Source organism: Pelodiscus sinensis, chromosome 17, assembly GCF_052426305.1.
Source record: "Pelodiscus sinensis isolate ZL-2025 chromosome 17, ASM5242630v1, whole genome shotgun sequence".
NCBI lineage: Eukaryota > Metazoa > Chordata > Testudines > Trionychidae > Pelodiscus > Pelodiscus sinensis.
Genome location: NC_143068.1, coordinates 36,404,717 through 36,432,536, shown reverse-complemented (window position 1 = coordinate 36,432,536; position 27,820 = coordinate 36,404,717). Strand labels below are relative to the sequence as shown.

The following is a 27,820-nucleotide window of genomic DNA, read 5'->3' as shown; positions in this document are numbered from 1 at the left end:
GGTGTGACGTGCGCGTGCCTGCACATACAAGAGCATGCGCACAGTTACACCCAGCAGAGGGCGGTGTGATGTGCGCATGCATGCACACTTCAGAGTGCATGCACACAGTTACACCCAGCAGAGAGCAGTGTGACGTGCGCATGCATGCACACTTCAGAGTGCATGCACACAGTTACACCCAGCAGAGGGCAGTGTGACGTGCACATGCATGCACACATGAGAGCGCGCACACAGTTACACCCAGCAGAGGGCAGTGTGATGTGCGCATGCATGCACGTACGAGAGCGTGCACAGTTACACCCAGCAGAGGGCGGTGTGACATGCGCATGCATGCACAAGAGTACGCACACACACCCAGCATAGGACATGAGTGCACACACACTTACACCCAGCAGAAGGCAGGTTGTGTCCAGCCGCGCTGGCTCAGTGTAGTCTCTCTCACACATGCCCCCACAGGAGTCAGGAGCACATGGCCTGGACTACCCGTGTTTTTCTTGTTCCGCTGTAGACTCTTGTGGCTGCACGGTGGATATGCGTCCCTGCAATCCTTTTGCCATGGTTAATTGGACCCTGGTGCTTTGACCCATTTGGCCGTGTCTGTGCCTACGTGGTGCTGGAAACAACCCTTGGGCCCTGGCATGGTCTGCTGGCAGCACCACAGTTGTTGCTGCAACACGTTAATTCTTGCTCCTGTCACCTCTGGCTCCCAAGGTCAATCCCTGGCTTAGGTCCAAAGGGAAACGAGTGTGTCGGGCCTTGTACGTCCCCAGGCCCAGTTAGCACCCGCTGCCACGCCAGTGACTACTCGGCAGGAGGCAAGCAGGCCGGGGGGCGGGAGCCCCCAGAGCAGGTGCAGAGGGGACTGGGAGAGTATTGGGAGCCCAGGCCTGCGGGCGGCGGTGGCTGGAAGATGCTGGCGTTGCATGTCTCGCTCACACCATCCGTCTTGCCTTTCTCAGCACTAACGTTGAATGGCAGGAAGAAAAGAGCCCCCGGAGCGCCAAGCGCCAGGACGCTCGGAAGCAGGAAGAGTCGTGCATGACAATGAGGACGGATCAGAGCGGGAGACAGACAGAAGGAATCAGTGAGTGTCACAGGAGAACGAGGGGGGACAGACGGCAAACGACAGCAGCCCAGTGTGGGGAGGGGGCTGCCCTCTGATGTCATGCCAGGGGCCCGTGTGGCAAAGGAGGCGGGTGCTAGAGCAACAGCACAGAGGGGCTTCCCCAGCGAGTCAGGGTGGGGGGACCATGGGGGAGGGGGACTCGTCTATTCTCTCCACAGCTGGCAGCCCCCCCAGCCCCGTTGAGCTCTGCTCTGCCCCTCACTGACAGCGGTGAGCATGGAGTCAGGCACCAGGAGAGCCAGCCCCTCGCCAGTGCAGGTGCTGAGAGCTGGGGGGGGAGCCATGGGGCTGCCAGCCTGGCTCAGTCCCATCCCTGCTTCGCCCTCCCCATGCCAGGCGGGCTGTGGAGCTGCCTGTGGGCTCGCGCCCAGGGCATGACTCGGGGCCACGGGGCTGCTGTGGCACTTGGCACCTAGCGATGGATGTGGCGTCAGCTGGGTGCGGAGGCCCCTGCTCCAGTCCCTGCTTTGCCTCCTGCAAGCTCTGGGCAGGGCAGGCTGCGGGGAGGGCTTGGCAGGTAGCGCGGGGGGGCAGCCCCCCGGCTCCCATGACAGCCCAGCAACGGAAAAGGAAGGGCTCTGCCTCCAGGGGGCGAGGGGTGGGGGGCCCAGCTCCTCGGGCGGGGCGGGGCGGGGGCGGGGGCGTGGCTCTGCAGGGGGGCGGGGCTCTGCAGGGACCACTGGCAAGTTCGGGACCGAACCCGCGGTGCTACAGCTGGAGAAGGCAGATTGGAAGGGGGCCGGGAGCATTGCAGGCCGGGGCAGCCGCCTCCCCTGCAGGCAGGCCTGGGGCCCGGCCTCGACCCCCTGGGGCTGCGGGGCGGAGAGCAGCCACCGTGCGGGGCACAGCCCTGTCTGCCCCAGGCCACGCGGCCTCGCTCCTGCTCCCCACGCGGCCAGCATGACCGCCCCACAGCTGGGTTAGGCACCAGCCCCGCGGCCCGGCACGATCCCCGCCCCTCCCACGCGCAGACAGGGACCCAGCCCCTAAACAGACACATTCACACCAGAGGGGGCCCCACCAGACAGACAGGTACGGCCCCCCTCCCCCCCCCGCGCGTGCGCTCCTTCACCCAGCCCCCCCCGCGCGTGTGCGCTCCTTCACCCGGCCCCCCCCGCGCGCTCGTTCACACCAGTAGGTGCCTCCCCCCGCAGAGATAGGTCCCCCCCCCCACACGCTCCTTCCCGCCAGTGGAGCCCCCCACAGGTGCCCCGCTCAGCGCCACGGCTCCTCGTGTGCACTGGCATCCCCTGCTCCCGCTGGGAACGATGCGCAGGAAGGTGCCTGTGAGTCGTCCCTGCCGGCGCTCAGAGCTGATTAACCAGGGAAAGCGCTGCATGGATCTCCCAGGCACCGTGCGCCTTCCGCAGCCGGCTGGCCCCGGGCAGGGAGCTGTTCACATGGCTCCAGCTCCTGGGCTGGGGAGGCCTCTGATTTCCACAGCCAGCTCTGGGAGAGCTGCTGAAATGGGGCTGCAGTGGCCCCTGCCCCCCTGTGCACGAGCAACCCCATAGGAGGCCCCCTGTGAACCCGGCTCTGCCCCCCCGCAGTGTTAGCAGCTCAGGCCCCCAGGAAGCCTAGAAAAGCAGGAGAGTGTCAGATTGGGGGGGCTGCATTTCCCAGCTACGGATAATCTCTGCTCCGGGGGGCTGGCCTTGCAGGGTTCATGCTGCGCCCCCCCCCCCCGCCCCCGGCACTGGGGCTGAGATCAGCAAGTGCTGCCCTGCCGCTGGGGCCCCCTGGCTGGAGTCTCAGGGCTGGGCTCAGGCACCCTCACACCCCAGGGCTGCTGGGCCCTCCTTTGGCTGGTGGCACTGGCAGACCGCCCGGGGCAGGATCACCTGCAGGGCTGCCTGGGGGAGCAGCAGGGGCCTGCTGAGCCCCGTCGACCTGCTCTGGGCGTGTTGCACTCGGGCCTGGAGGCTCCCATAGCTGCCCCAAGAGGGGAGCTGCAGCCCCAGCCCGGTGTCCGTGGGGAGCACCCAGCCCCCTGTACCCGGAGCAGAGGCCGTTGCCGGGCGCAAAGGCGCGCTATTGACTGTGCCTCGTTAATGACGGTCCAGGCCAATCCCAGTAATTGGCCTAATTGATGTGCTAAGGGCTGCTCTGGGGCTGAGGCTTGTGCAAGCGACACGGTGCCCCGCACCCACCTCCGTGGGTCTGGCCCCAATGGCAGTTCTGTGCTGCCACAGGCATGTGGGGGGGAGTGCTGCTCTGCTCCCCTTTGGGGGGTGGACTCGTGCCTGGCACTGCCCCTAGCTGGCCTCTGCTGCTCCTGTGCGGAGGGGGCAAAGGTCTGTAGGTGGGCTCTCCCCGCTGGCTTGAGCCGACCCATGGTGCTGGGGGCGCTGTTCTCTGAACAGGACTGGCTTGGGCAGCGGGCATCTGGCTGGCTCCTTTCACGCCCAGGAGCTCCCCTGCAGCAGCGGGAGGCTGGGAGCTGGTTGGGGAGGCCAGCCCAGCAGGCAAGCGGTGAGCAGGGCTTGTGCCAGCCTCCCAGGGAGCCGGGCTATGGCACGGTGGCGGGGCGTCTGCTCTGTACCCAGGTCCCCCCGTGCTGGGCTGGGATCCCCACTGACCCACCCACACGTGCATTGGCCCGGACACCCAGGCCCAGCCTGGGCAGGGAACAAGGCTCTTCCCGGGGGAGAGACAAAGGGGGGAGGCGGAGACGCCACGTGGCTGGGGGCAGGGCTGGGAGCGGGGAAGCATGGAGGAAGCAGGCTCACCAGTGTAGGGGGTTCAGGGGCTTCCCCCAAGGGAACTAGGGCTGTCGGCCTGCCCTCCTATGCCTGCAGCGGTCCTATGCTGGGCTGGATCTCGGAGGCTGTGGACGGGGGTGCAGGGACCCTGACGCGCCGTCACAAGGGCCAAGGAAGGGAGGCTGACGGGCAGGCTCAGGCCCAGAACTGCTCTGCCTCTGCCTGGGGGAGGGGGCCATCGCTGCCCCACCTTCCCTGTGGCCACGGCCACTTCCGGGGCCCTTTGTAGAGGTGACTGCCGTAGGGAGGTCATCCCACTGCCTCCCAGCTTGGCCCTCAGCCCTGATCTGCAGCCAGCACACTCTAGGGTGGTCTGATTTCTTTAGCCCCGGCCCCCAGCTCTGCTCCTTCCCCTGGCTCAGTCTCTCGCCCAGCAGCCCCGCTCCCTGTCCCTGTCCCTGTATCCCAGCCCAGCCGACAGGCTGAGGGGCTGGAGTCCTCTCTCAGCTGCTCTGCAGTGCTGCAGCCCCCAGCTGTCACGCAGCTCCTTGTGCATCCTCATTTCTCCCCTCGCAATTGGATCAGCAGCTCCGCCGCACAGGCAGCTCCAGCCTGCGGGGGATGCTGTTATCCCCAGCTGCTGGGGGAAGGGGGCCGTGGATGGCGCAGCCAGGAAGAGATGAAGCTCTAGGTGTCAACCCTGCCTCCAGGGCACTGCTGCCGTGTGAGCCAGCGCTTGGCATGACCCAGCTGTGGTGGGGTTTCCGAAATTCACCAGATCATCTGCTCTGCCCTCCAGCGTAACCCCCCCCGTCACCCGGTGAGCCCGTAACGTGGGATTTGAGCATCCCCCAGGACGTGCCAGCAGAGACGGAGCATCCCCCAGGTCTGGGGAGCGTGGCCGCCCTGTGAGCAGCCAATGCCTGGAATGCGGCTGGCACCTCCTGCAGGGGGTCACTCCACACTGGGAGGGGCCACGTGGAGTGCCCCCCAGCTCCACCCATTGAGCCTTGGCCATGGGAGCCTGCTCTGATTGGCTGCTTCCCCACCTCCCCGCCTCCTGTGGAAAAGCAGCCAATCAGTGCTGCTGTGGGAGCCAGGCACCTTCCCCTGAGGGTTTGGCGTAGGAAATGTGGGGCAGGGGATGGGGTCAGAATGAGTCCACAGCTCAAGGTGTCTCCCCTTCCTGCGAGCTTAGGGTCAGTCTGCTCCCCCTCCCGTGTGCAATGGGTCAGTCTGCTCCCTCTCCCCCTCCTGTAAGCAATGGGTCAGTCTGCTCCCTCTCCCCTCCTGTAAGCAATGGGTCAGTCTGCTCTCTCTCCCCTCCTGTAAGCAATGGGTCAGTCTGCTCTCTCTCCCCTCCTGTAAGCAATGGGTCAGTCTGCTCCCTCTCCTCCTCCTGTAAGCAATGGGTCAGTCTACTCCCTGCTCCCTCTCCCATGTGCAATGGGTCAGTCTGCTCCCTCTCCTCCTCCTGTAAGCAATGGGTCAGTCTACTCCCTGCTCCCCCTCCTGTAAGCAGTGGGTCAGTCTGCTCCCTGCTCCCCCTCCTGTAAGCAATGGGTCAGTCTGCTCTCTCTCCCCTCCTGTAAGCAATGGGTCAGTCTGCTCCCTCTCCCCTCCTGTAAGCAATGGGTTGGTCTGTTCCCTGCTTCCCCCTCTTGTGTGCAGTGGGTCAGTCTGCTCTTTGCTCCCCCTCCTGTGACCCCCCACACCTTGATCCTTTTTGTCATTATTTGTCCCCCGACATTAGTTGAACCCTGGGTCTAGTCATGGACTTTGAGAAGTGGGCAGGCTGTGCCCGTCCACCCCTCCCATGAGCAATGGGTCAGTCTGCTTCCCCCCACCTTGAACCCTAGGTTGGTCTGCTCCCCGTATCCCCTCCCCTCGGGTGAGCAGGGGTGCAGCGGTGTGGAGGGGGCTGCGGGAGGAGCGGAGGGGCAGGGTTACCTGGGCTGATAGAAGGGGGGATGCTGGAGCCTGCAGCAGGCCGGGATGCCCCCCTGCAGAGCTGGCCCTGGGGCTGGCTGAGCTGCAGCCTGCGGGGGCAGGGACGTGCTAGCTCTGTTCTGGCCCCGCGCCCACGTTGGGGTGTAACTGGCGCCTGGTCTCAGTCCCTGCCCCATGCAGGGAGGTGATGGTGCAGGGGAGCTTTGCTTGCTCTCTGCACCGGGTGCCTGGCTCCCTCGGGGGCTGCCACAGCCTGAGGCTTCTTGCCCCTGTGTTCAGCCTGCGCCCGTCTCCGGCCCACGCTCACCCCAGCCATGGCAGCAGGGAAGTGGCCGGACAGCTACGAGGGCGGCCAGGAGCAGCTGGCTCTGGGCTGCCCTTCTGAGGCTGTTCCCCAGGAGCCAGGCTGCTGGGCTCCAGGGGGGCTGCAGAGGCCGGGCCTTGCTGCTCTGTCCTCTCCCTTGCTGCACATCTCTGGCAGGCGGGTGCCGCATTAGTGCTCAGCCCTTCCTGCTGCCATCCATCATTTCTGATCCAATAAATTACAGCACCATTAAAATGCAATGGGAATTGTTCGCTGTGTTTTAGAGACACAAGCCCTTAAATTTCAATTTGTTTAGTGGATGATGAATGGGGAGTTGTGCTTGATGCTGGAGCCACATCCAGCAGGGAGGGAGGGAGCTGTCCAGTCAGCCTCCGCCACAGCCTCTCTCCTCCCCTTGGCGCAGTGAAGGGCCCAGGGTGAGGTCCAGGAAGGAACCAGCCAGAGCCTGCTAGACCGAGTCTGTCTGGCCTGGCAGCAAGCTGGGGCCTTGTGATTAGTGCTCAGCTCCGGTTTTAGCCTGATAAGGAGAAACCCCAGCCCAGTGGGTTCCTGGGGCCTGTGGGCCTGGGCTGGAAGGGGCGCCAGTGCCTGCCACGTGCCATGGCTGGAGGGGGGGCCAGGCTGTCTGGGTTCCCTTCCTAGTTCTCAGGGGGCAGGCGCCTGGGTTCTGTTCCAGGCTGAGAAGGAAATGGCCACAGCAGCGCGGGCCACGAACCCAGCCGACACCAGACAGTTCGTCGGGCCAGGAGCTCAGGGTCTGTGGGTGCAGGCAGGAAGGGGGTGGTCAAATGGCAGCCTGCCGCAGGGGGGCAGACAGGGCAGCGGCCTGTGAGTCTGCGCCCCCGGGCAGAGCGGCGAGATGGCCTACACCCCACTCCTGAAGTCAGGCGTTGTGGGGCCTGCCTGAGGGGAGACTGACCGAAGCCCAGCTAGTTGCCCAGGTGTTCCAGAGGGCTGGATCCTGTCCTGGCCGGGAGCAGCCAGACACCCGCTGGGAGCGTTTCAGGCCCTGTGGCAGGAGAAGGCAGGAGACGGCCTGCAGCCTGCCCCAGAGCAGGGAGGGGCCGGTCGCAGGCTGGATCTGGCAGGTGAGGCTTGTGTAGGAATGCGAGTTGAATCACCTGGCCCCGGATGGCTCATTGCTCGGCCCATGCTGCGTCACTGCCTGCACGGAGCACCAGACAGAGCAATTGGAGCGTTTCCATCCCAGCCTGGATTGACTCACAACGCTCATTTGTTCTCATCTGGCCCCTTGCCAGAGCTGTCCCCAAGGGGCCGGGGCTGCACCGGGGTCACGGGGTCAAAAATGTCCCCATGAGGTCGGGGCTGCGCTGGGGTCACCGGGCCTGAGCTGTCCCCAAGGGGCCGGGGCTGCACCGGGGTCACGGGGTCAAAAATGTCCCCATGAGGTCGGGGCTGCGCTGGGGTCACCGGGCCTGAGCTGTCCCCAAGGAGTCGGGGCTGCGCTGGGGTCACCGGGCCTGAGCTGTCCCCAAGGGGTCGGGGCTGCGCCGGGGTCACTGGGCCTGAGCTGTCCCCAAGGGGTCGGGGCTGCGCCGGGGTCACCGGGCCTGAGCTGTCCCCAAGGGGTCGGGGCTGCGCCGGGGTCACCGGGCCTGAGCTGTCCCCAAGGGGTCGGGGCTGCGCCGGGGTCACTGGGCCTGAGCTGTCCCCAAGGGGTCGGGGCTGTGCTGGGGTCACTGGGCCCGAGCTGTCCCCAAGGGGTCGGGGCTGAGCTGGGGTCACTGGGCCCGAGCTGTCCCCAAGGGTTCGGGGCTGCGCTGGGGTCACTGGGCCTGAGCTGTCCCCAAGGGTTCGGGGCTGTGCTGGGGTCACTGGGCCTGAGCTGTCCCCAAGGGGTCGGGGCTGAGCTGGGGTCACTGGGCCCGAGCTGTCCCCAAGGGTTCGGGGCTGCGCTGGGGTCACTGGGCCTGAGCTGTCCCCAAGGGTTCGGGGCTGAGCTGGGGTCACTGGGCCTGAGCTGTCCCCAAGGGTTCGGGGCTGCGCTGGGGTCACCGGGCCTGAGCTGTCCCCAAGGGGTCGGGGCTGCGCCGGGGTCACCGGGCCTGAGCTGTCCCCAAGGGGTCGGGGCTGCGCCGGGGTCACTGGGCCTGAGCTGTCCCCAAGGGGTCGGGGCTGCGCCGGGGTCACTGGGCCTGAGCTGTCCCCAAGGGTTCGGGGCTGCGCCGGGGTCACCGGGCCCGAGCTGTCCCCAAGGGGTCGGGGCTGCGCTGGGGTCACTGGGCCTGAGCTGTCCCCAAGGGGTCGGGGCTGCGCTGGGGTCACTGGGCCTGAGCTGTCCCCAAGGGGTCGGGGCTGCGCCGGGGTCACTGGGCCTGAGCTGTCCCCAAGGGGTCGGGGCTGCGCCGGGGTCACTGGGCCCGAGCTGTCCCCAAGGGGTTCGGGGCTGAGCTGGGGTCACTGGGCCCGAGCTGTCCCCAAGGGGTTCGGGGCTGCGCCGGGGTCACCGGGCCTGAGCTGTCCCCAAGGGGTTCGGGGCTGCGCCGGGGTCACTGGGCCCGAGCTGTCCCCAAGGGTTCGGGGCTGAGCTGGGGTCACTGGGCCTGAGCTGTCCCCAAGGGGTTCAGGGCTGAGCTGGGGTCACCGGGCCTGAGCTGTCCCCAAGGGGTCGGGGCTGCGCTGGGGTCACCGGGCCCGAGCTGTCCCCAAGGGGTCGGGGCTGAGCCGGGGTCACCGGGCCTGAGCTGTCCCCAAGGGGTCGGGGCTGCGCCGGGGTCACCGGGCCTGAGCTGTCCCCAAGGGGTCGGGGCTGCGCTGGGGTCACCGGGCCCGAGCTGTCCCCAAGGGGTCGGGGCTGCGCCGGGGTCACCGGGCCTGAGCTGTCCCCAAGGGGTCGGGGCTGCGCCGGGGTCACTGGGCCCGAGCTGTCCCCAAGGGGTCGGGGCTGCGCCGGGGTCACCGGGCCTGAGCTGTCCCCAAGGGGTCGGGGCTGTGCTGGGGTCACCGGGCCTGAGCTGTCCCCAAGGGTTCGGGGCTGCGCCGGGGTCACCGGGCCTGAGCTGTCCCCAAGGGGTCGGGGCTGCGCTGGGGTCACTGGGCCTGAGCTGTCCCCAAGGGGTCGGGGCTGCGCCGGGGTCACTGGGCCTGAGCTGTCCCCAAGGGGTCGGGGCTGCGCCGGGGTCACCGGGCCTGAGCTGTCCCCAAGGGGTCGGGGCTGCGCCGGGGTCACCGGGCCTGAGCTGTCTCCAAGGGGTCGGGGCTGCGCCGGGGTCACCGGGCCTGAGCTGTCCCCAAGGGGTCGGGGCTGCGCCGGGGTCACTGGGCCTGAGCTGTCCCCAAGGGGTCGGGGCTGCGCCGGGGTCACTGGGCCTGAGCTGTCCCCAAGGGTTCGGGGCTGCGCCGGGGTCACCGGGCCCGAGCTGTCCCCAAGGGGTCGGGGCTGCGCTGGGGTCACTGGGCCTGAGCTGTCCCCAAGGGGTCGGGGCTGCGCTGGGGTCACTGGGCCTGAGCTGTCCCCAAGGGGTCGGGGCTGCGCCGGGGTCACTGGGCCCGAGCTGTCCCCAAGGGGTTCGGGGCTGAGCTGGGGTCACTGGGCCCGAGCTGTCCCCAAGGGGTTCGGGGCTGCGCCGGGGTCACCGGGCCTGAGCTGTCCCCAAGGGGTTCGGGGCTGCGCCGGGGTCACTGGGCCCGAGCTGTCCCCAAGGGGTCGGGGCTGAGCTGGGGTCACTGGGCCCGAGCTGTCCCCAAGGGTTCGGGGCTGAGCTGGGGTCACTGGGCCTGAGCTGTCCCCAAGGGGTTCAGGGCTGAGCTGGGGTCACCGGGCCTGAGCTGTCCCCAAGGGGTCGGGGCTGCGCTGGGGTCACCGGGCCCGAGCTGTCCCCAAGGGGTCGGGGCTGAGCTGGGGTCACCGGGCCTGAGCTGTCCCCAAGGGGTCGGGGCTGCGCCGGGGTCACCGGGCCTGAGCTGTCCCCAAGGGGTCGGGGCTGCGCTGGGGTCACCGGGCCCGAGCTGTCCCCAAGGGGTCGGGGCTGCGCCGGGGTCACCGGGCCTGAGCTGTCCCCAAGGGGTCGGGGCTGCGCCGGGGTCACTGGGCCCGAGCTGTCCCCAAGGGGTCGGGGCTGCGCCGGGGTCACCGGGCCTGAGCTGTCCCCAAGGGGTCGGGGCTGCGCCGGGGTCACTGGGCCTGAGCTGTCCCCAAGGGGTCGGGGCTGCGCCGGGGTCACTGGGCCTGAGCTGTCCCCAAGGGTTCGGGGCTGCGCCGGGGTCACCGGGCCCGAGCTGTCCCCAAGGGGTCGGGGCTGCGCTGGGGTCACTGGGCCTGAGCTGTCCCCAAGGGGTCGGGGCTGCGCTGGGGTCACTGGGCCTGAGCTGTCCCCAAGGGGTCGGGGCTGCGCCGGGGTCACTGGGCCTGAGCTGTCCCCAAGGGGTCGGGGCTGCGCCGGGGTCACTGGGCCTGAGCTGTCCCCAAGGGGTCGGGGCTGTGCCGGGGTCACTGGGCCTGAGCTGTCCCCAAGGGGTCGGGGCTGCGCCGGGGTCACTGGGCCTGAGCTGTCCCCAAGGGGTCGGGGCTGCGCTGGGGTCACTGGGCCCGAGCTGTCCCCAAGGGGTCGGGGCTGCGCTGGGGTCACTGGGCCTGAGCTGTCCCCAAGGGGTCGGGGCTGCGCTGGGGTCACTGGGCCCGAGCTGTCCCATGGGCAGAGCTGGGGCCTGGGTGCCCCGACTGTGCGTGTCCAGCCGTGCCAGGTTCGGGTCGTGCCTCTTGCATGAGCCCTAGTGCCGGCCGCCTGGCTCTGAACACTTGGCTTGGGATAATGATGGCTCCCTGCTGCGTATTTTACCCTGTATGGCTGAGACACTCTCAGCTAAATGCCGCCTGCCTGCCATCGCCTCGCGTAGCCTAATTCAACATGCTACCGACAGGAGCCCGCGCAGCTCGCCATGCGGCCGCCCTGGCCTCGGCCCCAGAGGGGCGTGTGCCGGGGCCCGGCGGGCGGGAAGTGCCAGGCTGCCCCTGAACGGCCTGGCGCCCCCGAGCACACGCAGCTGCACGGGCTTTCCAGAGGGCTTCCCGCTTCCCGACCTCGGAAACCGGCCTCTACAGCCAGGGAGCCGGCATCTCCCTGCCCCGCCCCTGCCCCGCCTCTTCCCCCTCCCTGCCCTGCCCCGCCCCTGCCCCGCCGCTTCCCCCTCCCTGCCCTGCCCTGCCCCTGTCCCGCCTCTTCCCCCTCCCTGCCCTGCCCTGCCCTGCCCTGCCCCTGCCGCTTCCCCCTCCCTGCCCTGCCCCGCCCCTGTCCCGCCTCTTCCCCCTCCCTGCCCTGCCCCGCCGCTGCCCCGCCGCTTCCCCCTCCCTGCCCTGCCCCGCCCCTGTCCCGCCTCTTCCCCCTCCCTGCCCTGCCCCGCCGCTGCCCCGCCGCTTCCCCCTCCCTGCCCTGCCCCGCCCCTGCCCCTGCCGCTTCCCCCTCCCTGCCCTGCCCTGCCCTGCCCCTGCCGCTTCCCCCTCCCTGCCCTGCCCCTGTCCCGCCTCTTCCCCCTCCCTGCCCTGCCCCGCCGCTGCCCCGCCGCTTCCCCCTCCCTGCCCTGCCCCGCCCCTGCCCCGCCTCTTCCCCCTCCCTGCCCTGCCCTGCCCCTGCCCCGCCGCTTCCCCCTCCCTGCCCTGCCCCGCCTCTTCCCCCTCCCTGCCCTGCCCTGCCCCTGCCCCGCCGCTTCCCCCTCCCTGCCCTGCCCCGCCTCTTCCCCCTCCCTGCCCTGCCCCGCCCCTGCCCCGCTGCTTCCCCCTCCCTGCCCTACCCCGCCTCTTCCCCCTCCCTGCCCTGCCCTGCCCCTGCCCCGCCGCTTCCCCCTCCCTGCCCTGCCCCGCCTCTTCCCCCTCCCTGCCCTGCCCTGCCCCTGTCCCGCCTCTTCCCCCTCCCTGCCCTGCCCTGCCCCTGCCGCTTCCCCCTGTCACGTTGCTGAATTGGAGGGAAGCAGCCAGATCGCTGCTGCACCCCTAGGTGGGGGTGTTGGCCCCAGAAATTGGTATGGGGGGGAGCCATGTGGGGTATTGAATGGGAACTTATTGTTTGTTAATCGTATGTACACTATTTATGTGAGTGTATAATGTCTGTGTGTGTGGGTAGGAATCTGTAATCTGTGTGGAAGCTGAATATTTCTGTGAATGTGGCTAAGCATGGCTATGGACAGGCTGAGTAGCAAAGCCCTGTGGAACAATGGCTCTCAATAGGCTATGGACACACCCAAAGAATGGGATTTGTCACCTGAGGGCAGCCAGCAGGAAACATAGAGATTGGCCTATGACCAGGTGACTTGCTGCATACCAGCAGAGGCTAGGAAGGAGGTATAAAGAGGCCATGTGGTCGATGCCATTTTGTTCTCAGCTCAGCACTTCATCCCAGAGGCAGCACTGCAGGGATTGAAGAGCCCGGAAGACCTGTGAACCCATCCTGATCGTAGGATGTGCAATAAGGACTTTTAAACCAGCAGCTGCAACATCTCTGCTAGAGCCTGCATCGAGAACTGGGAGATTCGGTGCATGTAACGTACTGTACTTTAATAACCTTACTCTCAGGCTTTTCTTTCTTGTAATAATAAACCTTTAGATATAGATTCTAAAGGATTGGCCCAGCGTGATTTGTGGGTAAGGTCCAGAGGGTAAATTGACCAGGGATCTGTGGCTGGTTTCTTGGAACCGGACAGGACTTGTTCGGGGTAGGTGGGATTGGGTGCTAGGACCCCCCACCTGTGTACAGGCCCGGGGCCATCTGGGGCACGGATATTGCTGGGGTGTCGGAGGGGTTTTGCTCGGGAGGCTTCAGGCAGGCTGCTGAAGCGCTCTGTGAGACTGGTTTGTGGCCTGTTTGGAGAGGTCACCAGTCAGGGGGACTGTAAAGAGCCCCGGATTTGAGCAATTCGCCCTGAGTGGACGCCCTTAGTTGTGCCCAGACACGGCCCGGTCCGTCACACCCCCTCCCTGCCCTGCCCCGCCCCTGTCCCGCCTCTTCCCCCTCCCTGCCCTGCCCCGCCGCTGCCCCGCCGCTTCCCCCTCCCTGCCCTGCCCTGCCCCTGTCCCGCCTCTTCCCCCTGCCTGCCCTGCCCCGCCGCTGCCCCGCCTCTTCCCCCTCCCTGCCCTGCCCTGCCCTGCCCCTGCCGCTTCCCCCTCCCTGCCCTGCCCCTGTCCCGCCTCTTCCCCCTCCCTGCCCTGCCCCTGTCCCGCCTCTTCCCCCTCCCTGCCCTGCCCCGCCGCTGCCCCGCCGCTTCCCCCTCCCTGCCCTGCCCTGCCCTGCCCCGCCTCTTCCCCCTCCCTGCCCTGCCCCGCCCCTGCTCCGCCTCTTCCCCCTCCCTGCCCTGCCCTGCCCCTGCTCTGCCTCTTCCCCCTCCCTGCCCTGCCCTGCCCCTGCCCCGCCTCTTCCCCCTCCCTGCCCTGCCCTGCCCTGCCCCTGCCGCTTCCCCCTCCCTGCCCCTGCCCCGCCCCTGCCCCACCGCTTCCCCCTCCCTGCCCTGCCCCTGCCGCTTCCCCCTCCCTGCCCCTGCCCCTGCCCCGCCCCTGCCCCGCTGCTTCCCCCTCCCTGCCCTGCCCTGCCCCTGCCGCTTCCCCCTCCCTGCCGCTTCCCCCTCCCTGCCCCTGCCCCTGCCCCGCCCCTGCCCCGCCGCTTCCCCCTCCCTGCCCCGCCCCTGCCCCGCCGCTTCCCCCTCCCTGCCCTGCCCCTGCCCCGCCGCTTCCCCCTCCCTGCCCTGCCCTGTCCCGCCGCTTCCCCCTCCCTGCCCCTGCCCCACCGCTTCCCCCTCCCTGCCCCTGCCCCACCCCTGCCCCGCCACTTCCCCCTCCCTGCCCCTGCCCCACCCCTGCCCCGCCACTTCCCCCTCCCTGCCCCTCTCGGGGGCCCCTCACACCTGGGGGGTCCGCCCCTCCGCCTCCGGGACGGCGCCTCTCGGGCCTCCAGCCGCCTCCTCCGCCGTGAGCCCCTCGGGGGTCCCCTCCCCCGGCCCCGCCGCAAGGAACGGTGCCCCCTGCCCCCCAGAGCAGAGCGACTCAGCCCCCACCGCACAGGCGGGGCTATTGGGCTTTGAACAGCGACGGATCCTCCGGCCGGTCGGCCTGGCCCCAGCCCCGCGCCAGCCTCCCCTGCAGCCGGCTGAGTCCTGCCTGCCCTGCCCTGCCCTCAGCCCCAAACAGCCCCCGGCTCCCAGCAACAGCCCCTGCCCCGGCCATTGTCCTCTCCCCTGGTAAGAGGGTCGCCTGGGCCCCTCTTCCCCCCCCCCGTCCAATGTTCCCCCCTCGCTGGGGCCAGCTGGGCCGGTTGCCAGGTTCCCTCCGCAGCCCCTTGTCTGCCTCTGGCCAGACCCGGCCGTGTCCTCTGAGCAGGGGGGGGGGGCACCAGGGTCCCAGACACCCCGGCTGCACCTCTGGGCTGTTCCCTGAAACCACAAACTCCCCCCCCCCATCACATTGAACCAGCAACATCCGGGCACTGAGCCCCCCCCCCCGTATGCAACCCCCCCTTTGAGCCCCCAGACTCCCCCCTTCCTCAGACCCTCTCTCCCTGCTCCTGCCCCGCCTCTTCCCCCTTGGCCCTGCCCCTGCCCTGGCCCTCCCTCTTCCCCCGAAACCCTGCCCCTCTTCCCCGCCTGTCCCTCTGCTCTCCCTGCCCCTTCCCACCCCCACCGGCTGGGCTCCCGCTGCTCCGGGGCTAGGACAGAAATGTAACCAGCCCAGGCGCTGGGCTGTGGGGCCAGCACTGCCCCTGGCCTGGACCCACACGGGCCTGGGGAGCCGGTCGGCCCAGCAGGGGCACTGCGGGACCACGGCTGTCACTTCTCTAACCGAATGCCGGTTTATTTCCTTCGGGGTCCCACCGGTGCCTTGGGCGCGGGATATTTCCTGTGCCGGGGCTTGCAGAGGCCGCCTGGGGGAGGCTACAGCACAACAGGCGTGAGCAACAAGCGGGGGCGGGCGGAGCTGCGGGGGTCACCTGCTGGCCTTGCCAGGGCTGCTCCCGGGGGCCGTGTCAGAGCCAGGCTGGGCGAGCAGGGCCCTTCGCTCCTCTTCCCCATCCGGCCGCCCCGCTGCTCCTCCCTCGTCCTAGGACCCTGCCGGAGCTGCTCCCGGGGGCCGTGTCAGAGCCAGGCCGGGCGAGCAGGGCCCTTGGCTCCTCTCCCCCCATCCGGCCGCCCCGCTGCTCCTCCCTCGTCCTAGGACCCTGCCGGAGCTGCTCCCGGGGGCCGTGTCAGAGCCAGGCTGGGCGAGCAGGGCCCTTCGCTCCTCTCCCCCCATCCGGCCGCCCCGCTGCTCCTCCCTCGTCCTAGGACCCTGCCGGAGCTGCTCCCGGGGGCCGTGCCAGAGCCAGGCTGGGCGAGCAGGGCCCTTCGCTCCTCTCCCCCCATCCGGCCGCCCCGCTGCTCCTCCCTCGTCCTAGGACCCTGCTGGGGCTGCTCCCGGGGGCCGTGCCAGAGCCAGGCCGGGCGAGCAGGGCCCTTCGCTCCTCTTCCCCCATCCGGCCGCCCCGCTGCTCCTCCCTCGTCCTAGGACCCTGCTGGGGCTGCTCCCGGGGGCCGTGTCAGAGCCAGGCTGGGCGAGCAGGGCCCTTGGCTCCTCTCCCCCCATCCGGCCGCCCCGCTGCTCCTCCCTCGTCCTAGGACCCTGCCGGGGCTGCTCCCGGGGGCCGTGTCAGAGCCAGGCTGGGCGAGCAGGGCCCTTCGCTCCTCTCCCCCCATCCGGCCGCCCCGCTGCTCCTCCCTCGTCCTAGGACCCTGCCGGGGCTGCTCCCGGGGGCCGTGTCAGAGCCAGGCCGGGCGAGCAGGGCCCTTGGCTCCTCTCCCCCCATCCGGCCGCCCCGCTGCTCCTCCCTCGTCCTAGGACCCTGCCGGAGCTGCTCCCGGGGGCCGTGTCAGAGCCAGGCCGGGCGAGCAGGGCCCTTGGCTCCTCTCCCCCCATCCGGCCGCCCCGCTGCTCCTCCCTCGTCCTAGGACCCTGCTGGGGCTGCTCCCGGGGGCCGTGTCAGAGCCAGGCTGGGCGAGCAGGGCCCTTCGCTCCTCTCCCCCCATCCGGCCGCCCCGCTGCTCCTCCCTCGTCCTAGGACCCTGCTGGGGCTGCTCCCGGGGGCCGTGTCAGAGCCAGGCTGGGCGAGCAGGGCCCTTCGCTCCTCTCCCCCCATCCGGCCGCCCCGCTGCTCCTCCCTCGTCCTAGGACCCTGCTGGGGCTGCTCCCGGGGGCCGTGTCAGAGCCAGGCCGGGCGAGCAGGGCCCTTCGCTCCTCTCCCCCCATCCGGCCGCCCCGCTGCTCCTCCCTCGTCCTAGGACCCTGCTGGGGCTGCTCCCGGGGGCCGTGCCATAGCCAGGCCGGGCGAGCAGGGCCCTTCGCTCCTCTTCCCCATCCGGCCGCCCCGCTGCTCCTCCCTTGTCCTAGGACCCTGCTGGGGCTGCTCCCGGGGGCCGTGTCAGAGCCAGGCCGGGCGAGCAGGGTCCTTGGCTCCTCTCCCCCCATCCGGCCGCCCCGCTGCTCCTCCCTCGTCCTAGGACCCTGCTGGGGCTGCTCCCGGGGGCCGTGTCAGAGCCAGGCTGGGCGAGCAGGGCCCTTCGCTCCTCTCCCCCCATCCGGCCGCCCCGCTGCTCCTCCCTCGTCCTAGGACCCTGCTGGGGCTGCTCCCGGGGGCCGTGCCAGAGCCAGGCCGGGCGAGCAGGGTCCTTGGCTCCTCTCCCCCCATCCGGCCGCCCCGCTGCTCCTCCCTCGTCCTAGGACCCTGCCGGGGCTGCTCCCGGGGGCCGTGTCAGAGCCAGGCCGGGCGAGCAGGGTCCTTGGCTCCTCTCCCCCCATCCGGCCGCCCCGCTGCTCCTCCCTCGTCCTAGGACCCTGCCGGGGCTGCTCCCGGGGGCCGTGCCAGAGCCAGGCCGGGCAAGCTCCTCTCCCCCCATCCGGCCGCCCCGCTGCTCCTCCCTCGTCCTAGGACCCTGCTGGGGCTGCTCCCGGGGGCCGTGTCAGAGCCAGGCTGGGCGAGCAGGGCCCTTCGCTCCTCTCCCCCCATCCGGCCGCCCCGCTGCTCCTCCCTCGTCCTAGGACCCTGCCGGGGCTGCTCCCGGGGGCCGTGTCAGAGCCAGGCCGGGCGAGCAGGGCCCTTCGCTCCTCTCCCCCCATCCGGCCGCCCCGCTGCTCCTCCCTCGTCCTAGGACCCTGCTGGGGCTGCTCCCGGGGGCCGTGTCAGAGCCAGGCCGGGCGAGCAGGGCCCTTCGCTCCTCTCCCCCCATCCGGCCGCCCCGCTGCTCCTCCCTCGTCCTAGGACCCTGCTGGGGCTGCTCCCGGGGGCCGTGTCAGAGCCAGGCCGGGCGAGCAGGGCCCTTCGCTCCTCTTCCCCATCCGGCCGCCCCGCTGCTCCTCCCTCGTCCTAGGACCCTGCCGGGGCTGCTCCCGGGGGCCGTGTCAGAGCCAGGCTGGGCGAGCAGGGCCCTTCGCTCCTCTCCCCCCATCCGGCCGCCCCGCTGCTCCTCCCTCGTCCTAGGACCCTGCCGGGGCTGCTCCCGGGGGCCGTGTCAGAGCCAGGCCGGGCGAGCAGGGCCCTTGGCTCCTCTCCCCCCATCCGGCCGCCCCGCTGCTCCTCCCTCGTCCTAGGACCCTGCTGGGGCTGCTCCCGGGGGCCGTGTCAGAGCCAGGCCGGGCGAGCAGGGCCCTTCGCTCCTCTCCCCCCATCCGGCCGCCCCGCTGCTCCTCCCTCGTCCTAGGACCCTGCTGGGGCTGCTCCCGGGGGCCGTGTCAGAGCCAGGCTGGGCGAGCAGGGCCCTTCGCTCCTCTCCCCCCATCCGGCCGCCCCGCTGCTCCTCCCTCGTCCTAGGACCCTGCTGGGGCTGCTCCCGGGGGCCGTGTCAGAGCCAGGCTGGGCGAGCAGGGCCCTTCGCTCCTCTCCCCCCATCCGGCCGCCCCGCTGCTCCTCCCTCGTCCTAGGACCCTGCCGGGGCTGCTCCCGGAGGCCGTGCCAGAGCCAGGCCGGGCGAGCAGGGCCCTTCGCTCCTCTTCCCCATCCGGCCGCCCCGCTGCTCCTCCCTCGTCCTAGGACCCTGCTGGGGCTGCTCCCGGGGGCCGTGTCAGAGCCAGGCCGGGCGAGCAGGGCCCTTCGCTCCTCTCCCCCCATCCGGCCGCCCCGCTGCTCCTCCCTCGTCCTAGGACCCTGCTGGGGCTGCTCCCGGGGGCCGTGTCAGAGCCAGGCTGGGCAAGCAGGGCCCTTCGCTCCTCTCCCCCCATCCGGCCGCCCCGCTGCTCCTCCCTCGTCCTAGGACCCTGCCGGAGCTGCTCCCGGGGGCCGTGTCAGAGCCAGGCCGGGCGAGCAGGGCCCTTCGCTCCTCTTCCCCATCCGGCCGCCCCGCTGCTCCTCCCTCGTCCTAGGACCCTGCTGGGGCTGCTCCCGGGGGCTGTGCCATAGCCAGGCTGGGCAAGCAGGGCCCTTCGCTCCTCTCCCCCCATCCGGCCGCCCCGCTGCTCCTCCCTCGTCCTAGGACCCTGCTGGGGCTGCTCCCGGGGGCTGTGCCTTAGCCAGGCTGGGCGAGCAGGGCCCTTCGCTCCTCTCCCCCCATCCGGCCGCCCCGCTGCTCCTCCCTCGTCCTAGGACCCTGCTGGGGCTGCTCCCGGGGGCCGTGTCAGAGCCAGGCCGGGCGAGCAGGGCCCTTCGCTCCTCTCCCCCCATCCGGCCGCCCCGCTGCTCCTCCCTCGTCCTAGGACCCTGCCGGAGCTGCTCCCGGGGGCCGTGTCAGAGCCAGGCCGGGCGAGCAGGGCCCTTCGCTCCTCTTCCCCATCCGGCCGCCCCGCTGCTCCTCCCTCGTCCTAGGACCCTGCTGGGGCTGCTCCCGGGGGCCGTGTCAGAGCCAGGCCGGGCGAGCAGGGCCCTTGGCTCCTCTTCCCCCATCCGGCCGCCCCGCTGCTCCTCCCTCGTCCTAGGACCCTGCCGGAGCTGCTCCCGGGGGCCGTGCCATAGCCAGGCTGGGCGAGCAGGGCCCTTCGCTCCTCTCCCCCCATCCGGCCGCCCCGCTGCTCCTCCCTCGTCCTAGGACCCTGCCGGAGCTGCTCCCGGGGGCCGTGTCAGAGCCAGGCTGGGCGAGCAGGGCCCTTCGCTCCTCTCCCCCCATCCGGCCGCCCCGCTGCTCCTCCCTCGTCCTAGGACCCTGCCGGAGCTGCTCCCGGGGGCCGTGCCAGAGCCAGGCTGGGCGAGCAGGGCCCTTCGCTCCTCTCCCCCCATCCGGCCGCCCCGCTGCTCCTCCCTCGTCCTAGGACCCTGCTGGGGCTGCTCCCGGGGGCCGTGCCAGAGCCAGGCCGGGCGAGCAGGGCCCTTCGCTCCTCTTCCCCCATCCGGCCGCCCCGCTGCTCCTCCCTCGTCCTAGGACCCTGCTGGGGCTGCTCCCGGGGGCCGTGTCAGAGCCAGGCTGGGCGAGCAGGGCCCTTGGCTCCTCTCCCCCCATCCGGCCGCCCCGCTGCTCCTCCCTCGTCCTAGGACCCTGCCGGGGCTGCTCCCGGGGGCCGTGTCAGAGCCAGGCTGGGCGAGCAGGGCCCTTCGCTCCTCTCCCCCCATCCGGCCGCCCCGCTGCTCCTCCCTCGTCCTAGGACCCTGCCGGGGCTGCTCCCGGGGGCCGTGTCAGAGCCAGGCCGGGCGAGCAGGGCCCTTGGCTCCTCTCCCCCCATCCGGCCGCCCCGCTGCTCCTCCCTCGTCCTAGGACCCTGCCGGAGCTGCTCCCGGGGGCCGTGTCAGAGCCAGGCCGGGCGAGCAGGGCCCTTGGCTCCTCTCCCCCCATCCGGCCGCCCCGCTGCTCCTCCCTCGTCCTAGGACCCTGCTGGGGCTGCTCCCGGGGGCCGTGTCAGAGCCAGGCTGGGCGAGCAGGGCCCTTCGCTCCTCTCCCCCCATCCGGCCGCCCCGCTGCTCCTCCCTCGTCCTAGGACCCTGCTGGGGCTGCTCCCGGGGGCCGTGTCAGAGCCAGGCTGGGCGAGCAGGGCCCTTCGCTCCTCTCCCCCCATCCGGCCGCCCCGCTGCTCCTCCCTCGTCCTAGGACCCTGCTGGGGCTGCTCCCGGGGGCCGTGTCAGAGCCAGGCCGGGCGAGCAGGGCCCTTCGCTCCTCTCCCCCCATCCGGCCGCCCCGCTGCTCCTCCCTCGTCCTAGGACCCTGCTGGGGCTGCTCCCGGGGGCCGTGCCATAGCCAGGCCGGGCGAGCAGGGCCCTTCGCTCCTCTTCCCCATCCGGCCGCCCCGCTGCTCCTCCCTTGTCCTAGGACCCTGCTGGGGCTGCTCCCGGGGGCCGTGTCAGAGCCAGGCCGGGCGAGCAGGGTCCTTGGCTCCTCTCCCCCCATCCGGCCGCCCCGCTGCTCCTCCCTCGTCCTAGGACCCTGCTGGGGCTGCTCCCGGGGGCCGTGTCAGAGCCAGGCTGGGCGAGCAGGGCCCTTCGCTCCTCTCCCCCCATCCGGCCGCCCCGCTGCTCCTCCCTCGTCCTAGGACCCTGCTGGGGCTGCTCCCGGGGGCCGTGCCAGAGCCAGGCCGGGCGAGCAGGGTCCTTGGCTCCTCTCCCCCCATCCGGCCGCCCCGCTGCTCCTCCCTCGTCCTAGGACCCTGCCGGGGCTGCTCCCGGGGGCCGTGTCAGAGCCAGGCCGGGCGAGCAGGGTCCTTGGCTCCTCTCCCCCCATCCGGCCGCCCCGCTGCTCCTCCCTCGTCCTAGGACCCTGCCGGGGCTGCTCCCGGGGGCCGTGCCAGAGCCAGGCCGGGCAAGCTCCTCTCCCCCCATCCGGCCGCCCCGCTGCTCCTCCCTCGTCCTAGGACCCTGCTGGGGCTGCTCCCGGGGGCCGTGTCAGAGCCAGGCTGGGCGAGCAGGGCCCTTCGCTCCTCTCCCCCCATCCGGCCGCCCCGCTGCTCCTCCCTCGTCCTAGGACCCTGCCGGGGCTGCTCCCGGGGGCCGTGTCAGAGCCAGGCCGGGCGAGCAGGGCCCTTCGCTCCTCTCCCCCCATCCGGCCGCCCCGCTGCTCCTCCCTCGTCCTAGGACCCTGCTGGGGCTGCTCCCGGGGGCCGTGTCAGAGCCAGGCCGGGCGAGCAGGGCCCTTCGCTCCTCTCCCCCCATCCGGCCGCCCCGCTGCTCCTCCCTCGTCCTAGGACCCTGCTGGGGCTGCTCCCGGGGGCCGTGTCAGAGCCAGGCCGGGCGAGCAGGGCCCTTCGCTCCTCTTCCCCATCCGGCCGCCCCGCTGCTCCTCCCTCGTCCTAGGACCCTGCCGGGGCTGCTCCCGGGGGCCGTGTCAGAGCCAGGCTGGGCGAGCAGGGCCCTTCGCTCCTCTCCCCCCATCCGGCCGCCCCGCTGCTCCTCCCTCGTCCTAGGACCCTGCCGGGGCTGCTCCCGGGGGCCGTGTCAGAGCCAGGCCGGGCGAGCAGGGCCCTTGGCTCCTCTCCCCCCATCCGGCCGCCCCGCTGCTCCTCCCTCGTCCTAGGACCCTGCTGGGGCTGCTCCCGGGGGCCGTGTCAGAGCCAGGCCGGGCGAGCAGGGCCCTTCGCTCCTCTCCCCCCATCCGGCCGCCCCGCTGCTCCTCCCTCGTCCTAGGACCCTGCTGGGGCTGCTCCCGGGGGCCGTGTCAGAGCCAGGCTGGGCGAGCAGGGCCCTTCGCTCCTCTCCCCCCATCCGGCCGCCCCGCTGCTCCTCCCTCGTCCTAGGACCCTGCTGGGGCTGCTCCCGGGGGCCGTGTCAGAGCCAGGCTGGGCGAGCAGGGCCCTTCGCTCCTCTCCCCCCATCCGGCCGCCCCGCTGCTCCTCCCTCGTCCTAGGACCCTGCCGGGGCTGCTCCCGGAGGCCGTGCCAGAGCCAGGCCGGGCGAGCAGGGCCCTTCGCTCCTCTTCCCCATCCGGCCGCCCCGCTGCTCCTCCCTCGTCCTAGGACCCTGCTGGGGCTGCTCCCGGGGGCCGTGTCAGAGCCAGGCCGGGCGAGCAGGGCCCTTCGCTCCTCTCCCCCCATCCGGCCGCCCCGCTGCTCCTCCCTCGTCCTAGGACCCTGCTGGGGCTGCTCCCGGGGGCCGTGTCAGAGCCAGGCTGGGCAAGCAGGGCCCTTCGCTCCTCTCCCCCCATCCGGCCGCCCCGCTGCTCCTCCCTCGTCCTAGGACCCTGCCGGAGCTGCTCCCGGGGGCCGTGTCAGAGCCAGGCCGGGCGAGCAGGGCCCTTCGCTCCTCTTCCCCATCCGGCCGCCCCGCTGCTCCTCCCTCGTCCTAGGACCCTGCTGGGGCTGCTCCCGGGGGCTGTGCCATAGCCAGGCTGGGCAAGCAGGGCCCTTCGCTCCTCTCCCCCCATCCGGCCGCCCCGCTGCTCCTCCCTCGTCCTAGGACCCTGCTGGGGCTGCTCCCGGGGGCTGTGCCTTAGCCAGGCTGGGCGAGCAGGGCCCTTCGCTCCTCTCCCCCCATCCGGCCGCCCCGCTGCTCCTCCCTCGTCCTAGGACCCTGCTGGGGCTGCTCCCGGGGGCCGTGTCAGAGCCAGGCCGGGCGAGCAGGGCCCTTCGCTCCTCTCCCCCCATCCGGCCGCCCCGCTGCTCCTCCCTCGTCCTAGGACCCTGCCGGAGCTGCTCCCGGGGGCCGTGTCAGAGCCAGGCCGGGCGAGCAGGGCCCTTCGCTCCTCTTCCCCATCCGGCCGCCCCGCTGCTCCTCCCTCGTCCTAGGACCCTGCTGGGGCTGCTCCCGGGGGCCGTGTCAGAGCCAGGCCGGGCGAGCAGGGCCCTTGGCTCCTCTTCCCCCATCCGGCCGCCCCGCTGCTCCTCCCTCGTCCTAGGACCCTGCTGGGGCTGCTCCCGGGGGCCGTGCCAGAGCCAGGCCGGGCGAGCAGGGCCCTTCGCTCCTCTTCCCCATCCGGCCGCCCCGCTGCTCCTCCCTCGTCCTAGGACCCTGCTGGGGCTGCTCCCGGGGGCCGTGCCAGAGCCAGGCCGGGCGAGCAGGGCCCTTCGCTCCTCTTCCCCATCCGGCCGCCCCGCTGCTCCTCCCTCGTCCTAGGACCCTGCCGGAGCTGCTCCTGGGGGCCGTGTCAGAGCCAGGCTGGGCGAGCAGGGCCCTTCGCTCCTTTCCCCCCATCCGGCCGCCCCGCTGCTCCTCCCTCGTCCTAGGACCCTGCTGGGGCTGCTCCCGGGGGCCGTGTCAGAGCCAGGCCGGGCGAGCAGGGCCCTTCGCTCCTCTCCCCCCATCCGGCCGCCCCGCTGCTCCTCCCTCGTCCTAGGACCCTGCTGGGGCTGCTCCCGGGGGCCGTGTCAGAGCCAGGCCGGGCGAGCAGGGCCCTTCGCTCCTCTTCCCCATCCGGCCGCCCCGCTGCTCCTCCCTCGTCCTAGGACCCTGCCGGAGCTGCTCCTGGGGGCCGTGTCAGAGCCAGGCTGGGCGAGCAGGGCCCTTCGCTCCTTTCCCCCCATCCGGCCGCCCCGCTGCTCCTCCCTCGTCCTAGGACCCTGCTGGGGCTGCTCCCGGGGGCCGTGTCAGAGCCAGGCCGGGCGAGCAGGGCCCTTCGCTCCTCTTCCCCCATCCGGCCGCCCCGCTGCTCCTCCCTCGTCCTAGGACCCTGCCGGAGCTGCTCCTGGGGGCCGTGTCAGAGCCAGGCTGGGCGAGCAGGGCCCTTCGCTCCTCTCCCCCCATCCGGCCGCCCCGCTGCTCCTCCCTTGTCCTAGGACCCTGCTGGGGCTGCTCCCGGGGGCCGTGTCAGAGCCAGGCTGGGCAAGCAGGGCCCTTCGCTCCTCTCCCCCCATCCGGCCGCCCCGCTGCTCCTCCCTCGTCCTAGGACCCTGCTGGGGCTGCTCCTGGGGGCCGTGTCAGAGCCAGGCCGGGCGAGCAGGGCCCTTTGCTCCTCTTCCCCATCCGGCCGCCCCGCTGCTCCTCCCTCGTCCTAGGACCCTGCTGGGGCTGCTCCCGGGGGCCGTGTCAGAGCCACGCCGGGCGAGCAGGGCCCTTGGCTCCTCTCCCCCCATCCGGCCGCCCCGCTGCTCCTCCCTCGTCCTAGGACCCTGCTGGGGCTGCTCCCGGGGGCCGTGCCAGAGCCAGGCTGGGCGAGCAGGGCCCTTCGCTCCTCTTCCCCCATCCGGCCGCCCCGCTGCTCCTCCCTCGTCCTAGGACCCTGCTGGGGCTGCTCCCGGGGGCCGTGTCAGAGCCAGGCCGGGCGAGCAGGGCCCTTCGCTCCTCTCCCCCCATCCGGCCGCCCCGCTGCTCCTCCCTCGTCCTAGGACCCTGCCGGAGCTGCTCCCGGGGGCCGTGTCAGAGCCAGGCCGGGCGAGCAGGGCCCTTCGCTCCTCTCCCCCCATCCGGCCGCCCCGCTGCTCCTCCCTCGTCCTAGGACCCTGCCGGAGCTGCTCCCGGGGGCCGTGTCAGAGCCAGGCTGGGCGAGCAGGGCCCTTCGCTCCTCTCCCCCCATCCGGCCGCCCCGCTGCTCCTCCCTCGTCCTAGGACCCTGCCGGGGCTGCTCCCAGGGGCCGTGTCAGAGCCAGGCTGGGCGAGCAGGGCCCTTCGCTCCTCTCCCCCCATCCGGCCGCCCCGCTGCTCCTCCCTCGTCCTAGGACCCTGCCGGGGCTGCTCCCGGGGGCCGTGTCAGAGCCAGGCCGGGCGAGCAGGGCCCTTGGCTCCTCTCCCCCCATCCGGCCGCCCCGCTGCTCCTCCCTCGTCCTAGGACCCTGCCGGAGCTGCTCCCGGGGGCCGTGTCAGAGCCAGGCCGGGCGAGCAGGGTCCTTGGCTCCTCTCCCCCCATCCGGCCGCCCCGCTGCTCCTCCCTCGTCCTAGGACCCTGCTGGGGCTGCTCCCGGGGGCCGTGTCAGAGCCAGGCCGGGCGAGCAGGGCCCTTCGCTCCTCTTCCCCATCCGGCCGCCCCGCTGCTCCTCCCTCGTCCTAGGACCCTGCTGGGGCTGCTCCCGGGGGCCGTGTCAGAGCCAGGCCGGGCGAGCAGGGCCCTTCGCTCCTCTTCCCCATCCGGCCGCCCCGCTGCTCCTCCCTCGTCCTAGGACCCTGCTGGGGCTGCTCCCGGGGGCCGTGTCAGAGCCAGGCTGGGCGAGCAGGGCCCTTCGCTCCTCTCCCCCCATCCGGCCGCCCCGCTGCTCCTCCCTCGTCCTAGGACCCTGCTGGGGCTGCTCCCGGGGGCCGTGTCAGAGCCAGGCCGGGCGAGCAGGGCCCTTCGCTCCTCTCCCCCCATCCGGCCGCCCCGCTGCTCCTCCCTCGTCCTAGGACCCTGCCGGGGCTGCTCCCGGGGGCCGTGCCAGAGCCAGGCCGGGCGAGCAGGGCCCTTCGCTCCTCTTCCCCATCCGGCCGCCCCGCTGCTCCTCCCTCGTCCTAGGACCCTGCCGGAGCTGCTCCTGGGGGCCGTGTCAGAGCCAGGCTGGGCGAGCAGGGCCCTTCGCTCCTTTCCCCCCATCCGGCCGCCCCGCTGCTCCTCCCTCGTCCTAGGACCCTGCTGGGGCTGCTCCCGGGGGCCGTGTCAGAGCCAGGCCGGGCGAGCAGGGCCCTTCGCTCCTTTCCCCCCATCCGGCCGCCCCGCTGCTCCTCCCTCGTCCTAGGACCCTGCTGGGGCTGCTCCCGGGGGCCGTGTCAGAGCCAGGCCGGGCGAGCAGGGCCCTTCGCTCCTCTTCCCCATCCGGCCGCCCCGCTGCTCCTCCCTCGTCCTAGGACCCTGCCGGAGCTGCTCCTGGGGGCCGTGTCAGAGCCAGGCTGGGCGAGCAGGGCCCTTCGCTCCTCTCCCCCCATCCGGCCGCCCCGCTGCTCCTCCCTTGTCCTAGGACCCTGCTGGGGCTGCTCCCGGGGGCCGTGTCAGAGCCAGGCTGGGCAAGCAGGGCCCTTCGCTCCTCTCCCCCCATCCGGCCGCCCCGCTGCTCCTCCCTCGTCCTAGGACCCTGCTGGGGCTGCTCCTGGGGGCCGTGTCAGAGCCAGGCCGGGCGAGCAGGGCCCTTTGCTCCTCTTCCCCATCCGGCCGCCCCGCTGCTCCTCCCTCGTCCTAGGACCCTGCTGGGGCTGCTCCCGGGGGCCGTGTCAGAGCCACGCCGGGCGAGCAGGGCCCTTGGCTCCTCTCCCCCCATCCGGCCGCCCCGCTGCTCCTCCCTCGTCCTAGGACCCTGCTGGGGCTGCTCCCGGGGGCCGTGCCAGAGCCAGGCTGGGCGAGCAGGGCCCTTCGCTCCTCTTCCCCCATCCGGCCGCCCCGCTGCTCCTCCCTCGTCCTAGGACCCTGCTGGGGCTGCTCCCGGGGGCCGTGTCAGAGCCACGCCGGGCGAGCAGGGCCCTTGGCTCCTCTTCCCCCATCCGGCCGCCCCGCTGCTCCTCCCTTGTCCTAGGACCCTGCTGGGGCTGCTCCCGGGGGCCGTGTCAGAGCCAGGCTGGGCGAGCAGGGCCCTTCGCTCCTCTCCCCCATCCGGCCGCCCCGCTGCTCCTCCCTCGTCCTAGGACCCTGCTGGGGCTGCTCCCGGGGGCCGTGTCAGAGCCAGGCCGGGCCCTCCTGCCCGTGGGGTTTCAGGGCAGGGCTGGGTGCTGTGCCAGGAAGGGCACTAGGCCGCTGCTGCCTGCATCTGCCCAGCTCCCGGCGCTGCCCCAGGCCGGGTTCTCGCGGGGCCCAGCTTTCACCTCTCCTGCTAGCGAAGCGCCTCCAGGCCCAGCCTGCAGCCGCCCGGCATGGGGCAGGTCACAGGCTCTGCCCAGCTGGCCGGAGGCTGTGGAAATGTGAGGAGATTCGCTAACCAGGCTGCTGCAGTTCCCGGTTTTTTTCCCCTTTGTTCCCATCCAAATGTTAATTTTATGGAGGCCTTTATAAATCTTCCAGCCTTCCCCTGTCCACGGGCGACACAGATTTCATCTTGTTGAGAGGTGACACTTCTGGCCTTTGGTACCAGGCTATCAATTTAATGCGCTGAGTGTAATAAAAACCACAGGACCATATTAACTCCCAGTTACTCTGCGGCTGCTTCCTCAGCCCTTTCCACGGGCCTGAAAACCTCTTGCCAAGCGAGAGCCTCGCCCAGGCCCATGCAGGGGCTGCAGCAGGTGGGTCCGCCTGCCTGAACTGGCCCAGGACTGGGAGCCACCTCCCATCGAGGGGCAGGGGGCACGAGGCTCACGTCCCCAGAGCCAAAAGCCAGTGTGTGTCCCTCTGCAGTCGTGTCCCCAGGTGGGCCCTGGCACGTTATTGGATTGTGAGGGGAGCAGCCGGGTCACTGGGGGGGAGTTCGCCCCAAAGGTGGCACAAAGGGGGTCATGGGAGGGGTCAAACAAAAGGTTACTTTCTTCTGATTCTGTATCTGCTCTTCATAGATCTGTGTAATGTCTGTGTGTGGAGTCAGGAATCGGTGATCTGTGTGGAGACTGGAAGTCTCTCTGAGTGTGGTTGAGCACTGGGCAGAGCCCGGCCTATGGACATGCTAATTAGCGCGGCCCTGTGGGACAATGGCTCTCAATGGGCCAAGGACACACCTCGGGAATGGTGACCGACGCCTAAGGGCTACCAGCAGGGAACACAGTGATAGGCCGCTGGCCAGGTGACCTGCTGCAGCCAAGAAGAGACCAGGAAGGAGGGATAAATAGGCCATGTGGTGGACTCCATCTTGGTACTCAGCTCAGCACTTCATCCCAGAGGCAGCACTGCAGGGATCGAAGAGCCGGAAAGAACTGTGAACCCATCCTGATCCTAGGATGCGCAACAAGGACTTTTAAGCCAGCAGCTGTAACATCTCTGCTAGAGCCTGCATCGAGGACTGGGAGATTCGGTGCATGTAATGTACTATCCTTTAACAACCTTACTCTCATGCTTTTCTTTATTGTAGCAATAAACCTTTAGATGTTA

The 27,820-nt window shown here is 70.9% G+C and overlaps 1 long non-coding RNA gene across 1 annotated transcript; it reads left to right on the top strand.

Moving 5' to 3' along the window:
* Positions 1-161: 161 nt before the first annotated feature.
* LOC142824328 (uncharacterized) lies at positions 162-27,820 on the top strand. The gene is made up of 3 exons (XR_012899241.2): positions 162-850; positions 960-1,084; positions 27,292-27,820. It is a non-coding gene; the product is annotated as an uncharacterized LOC142824328 (long non-coding RNA).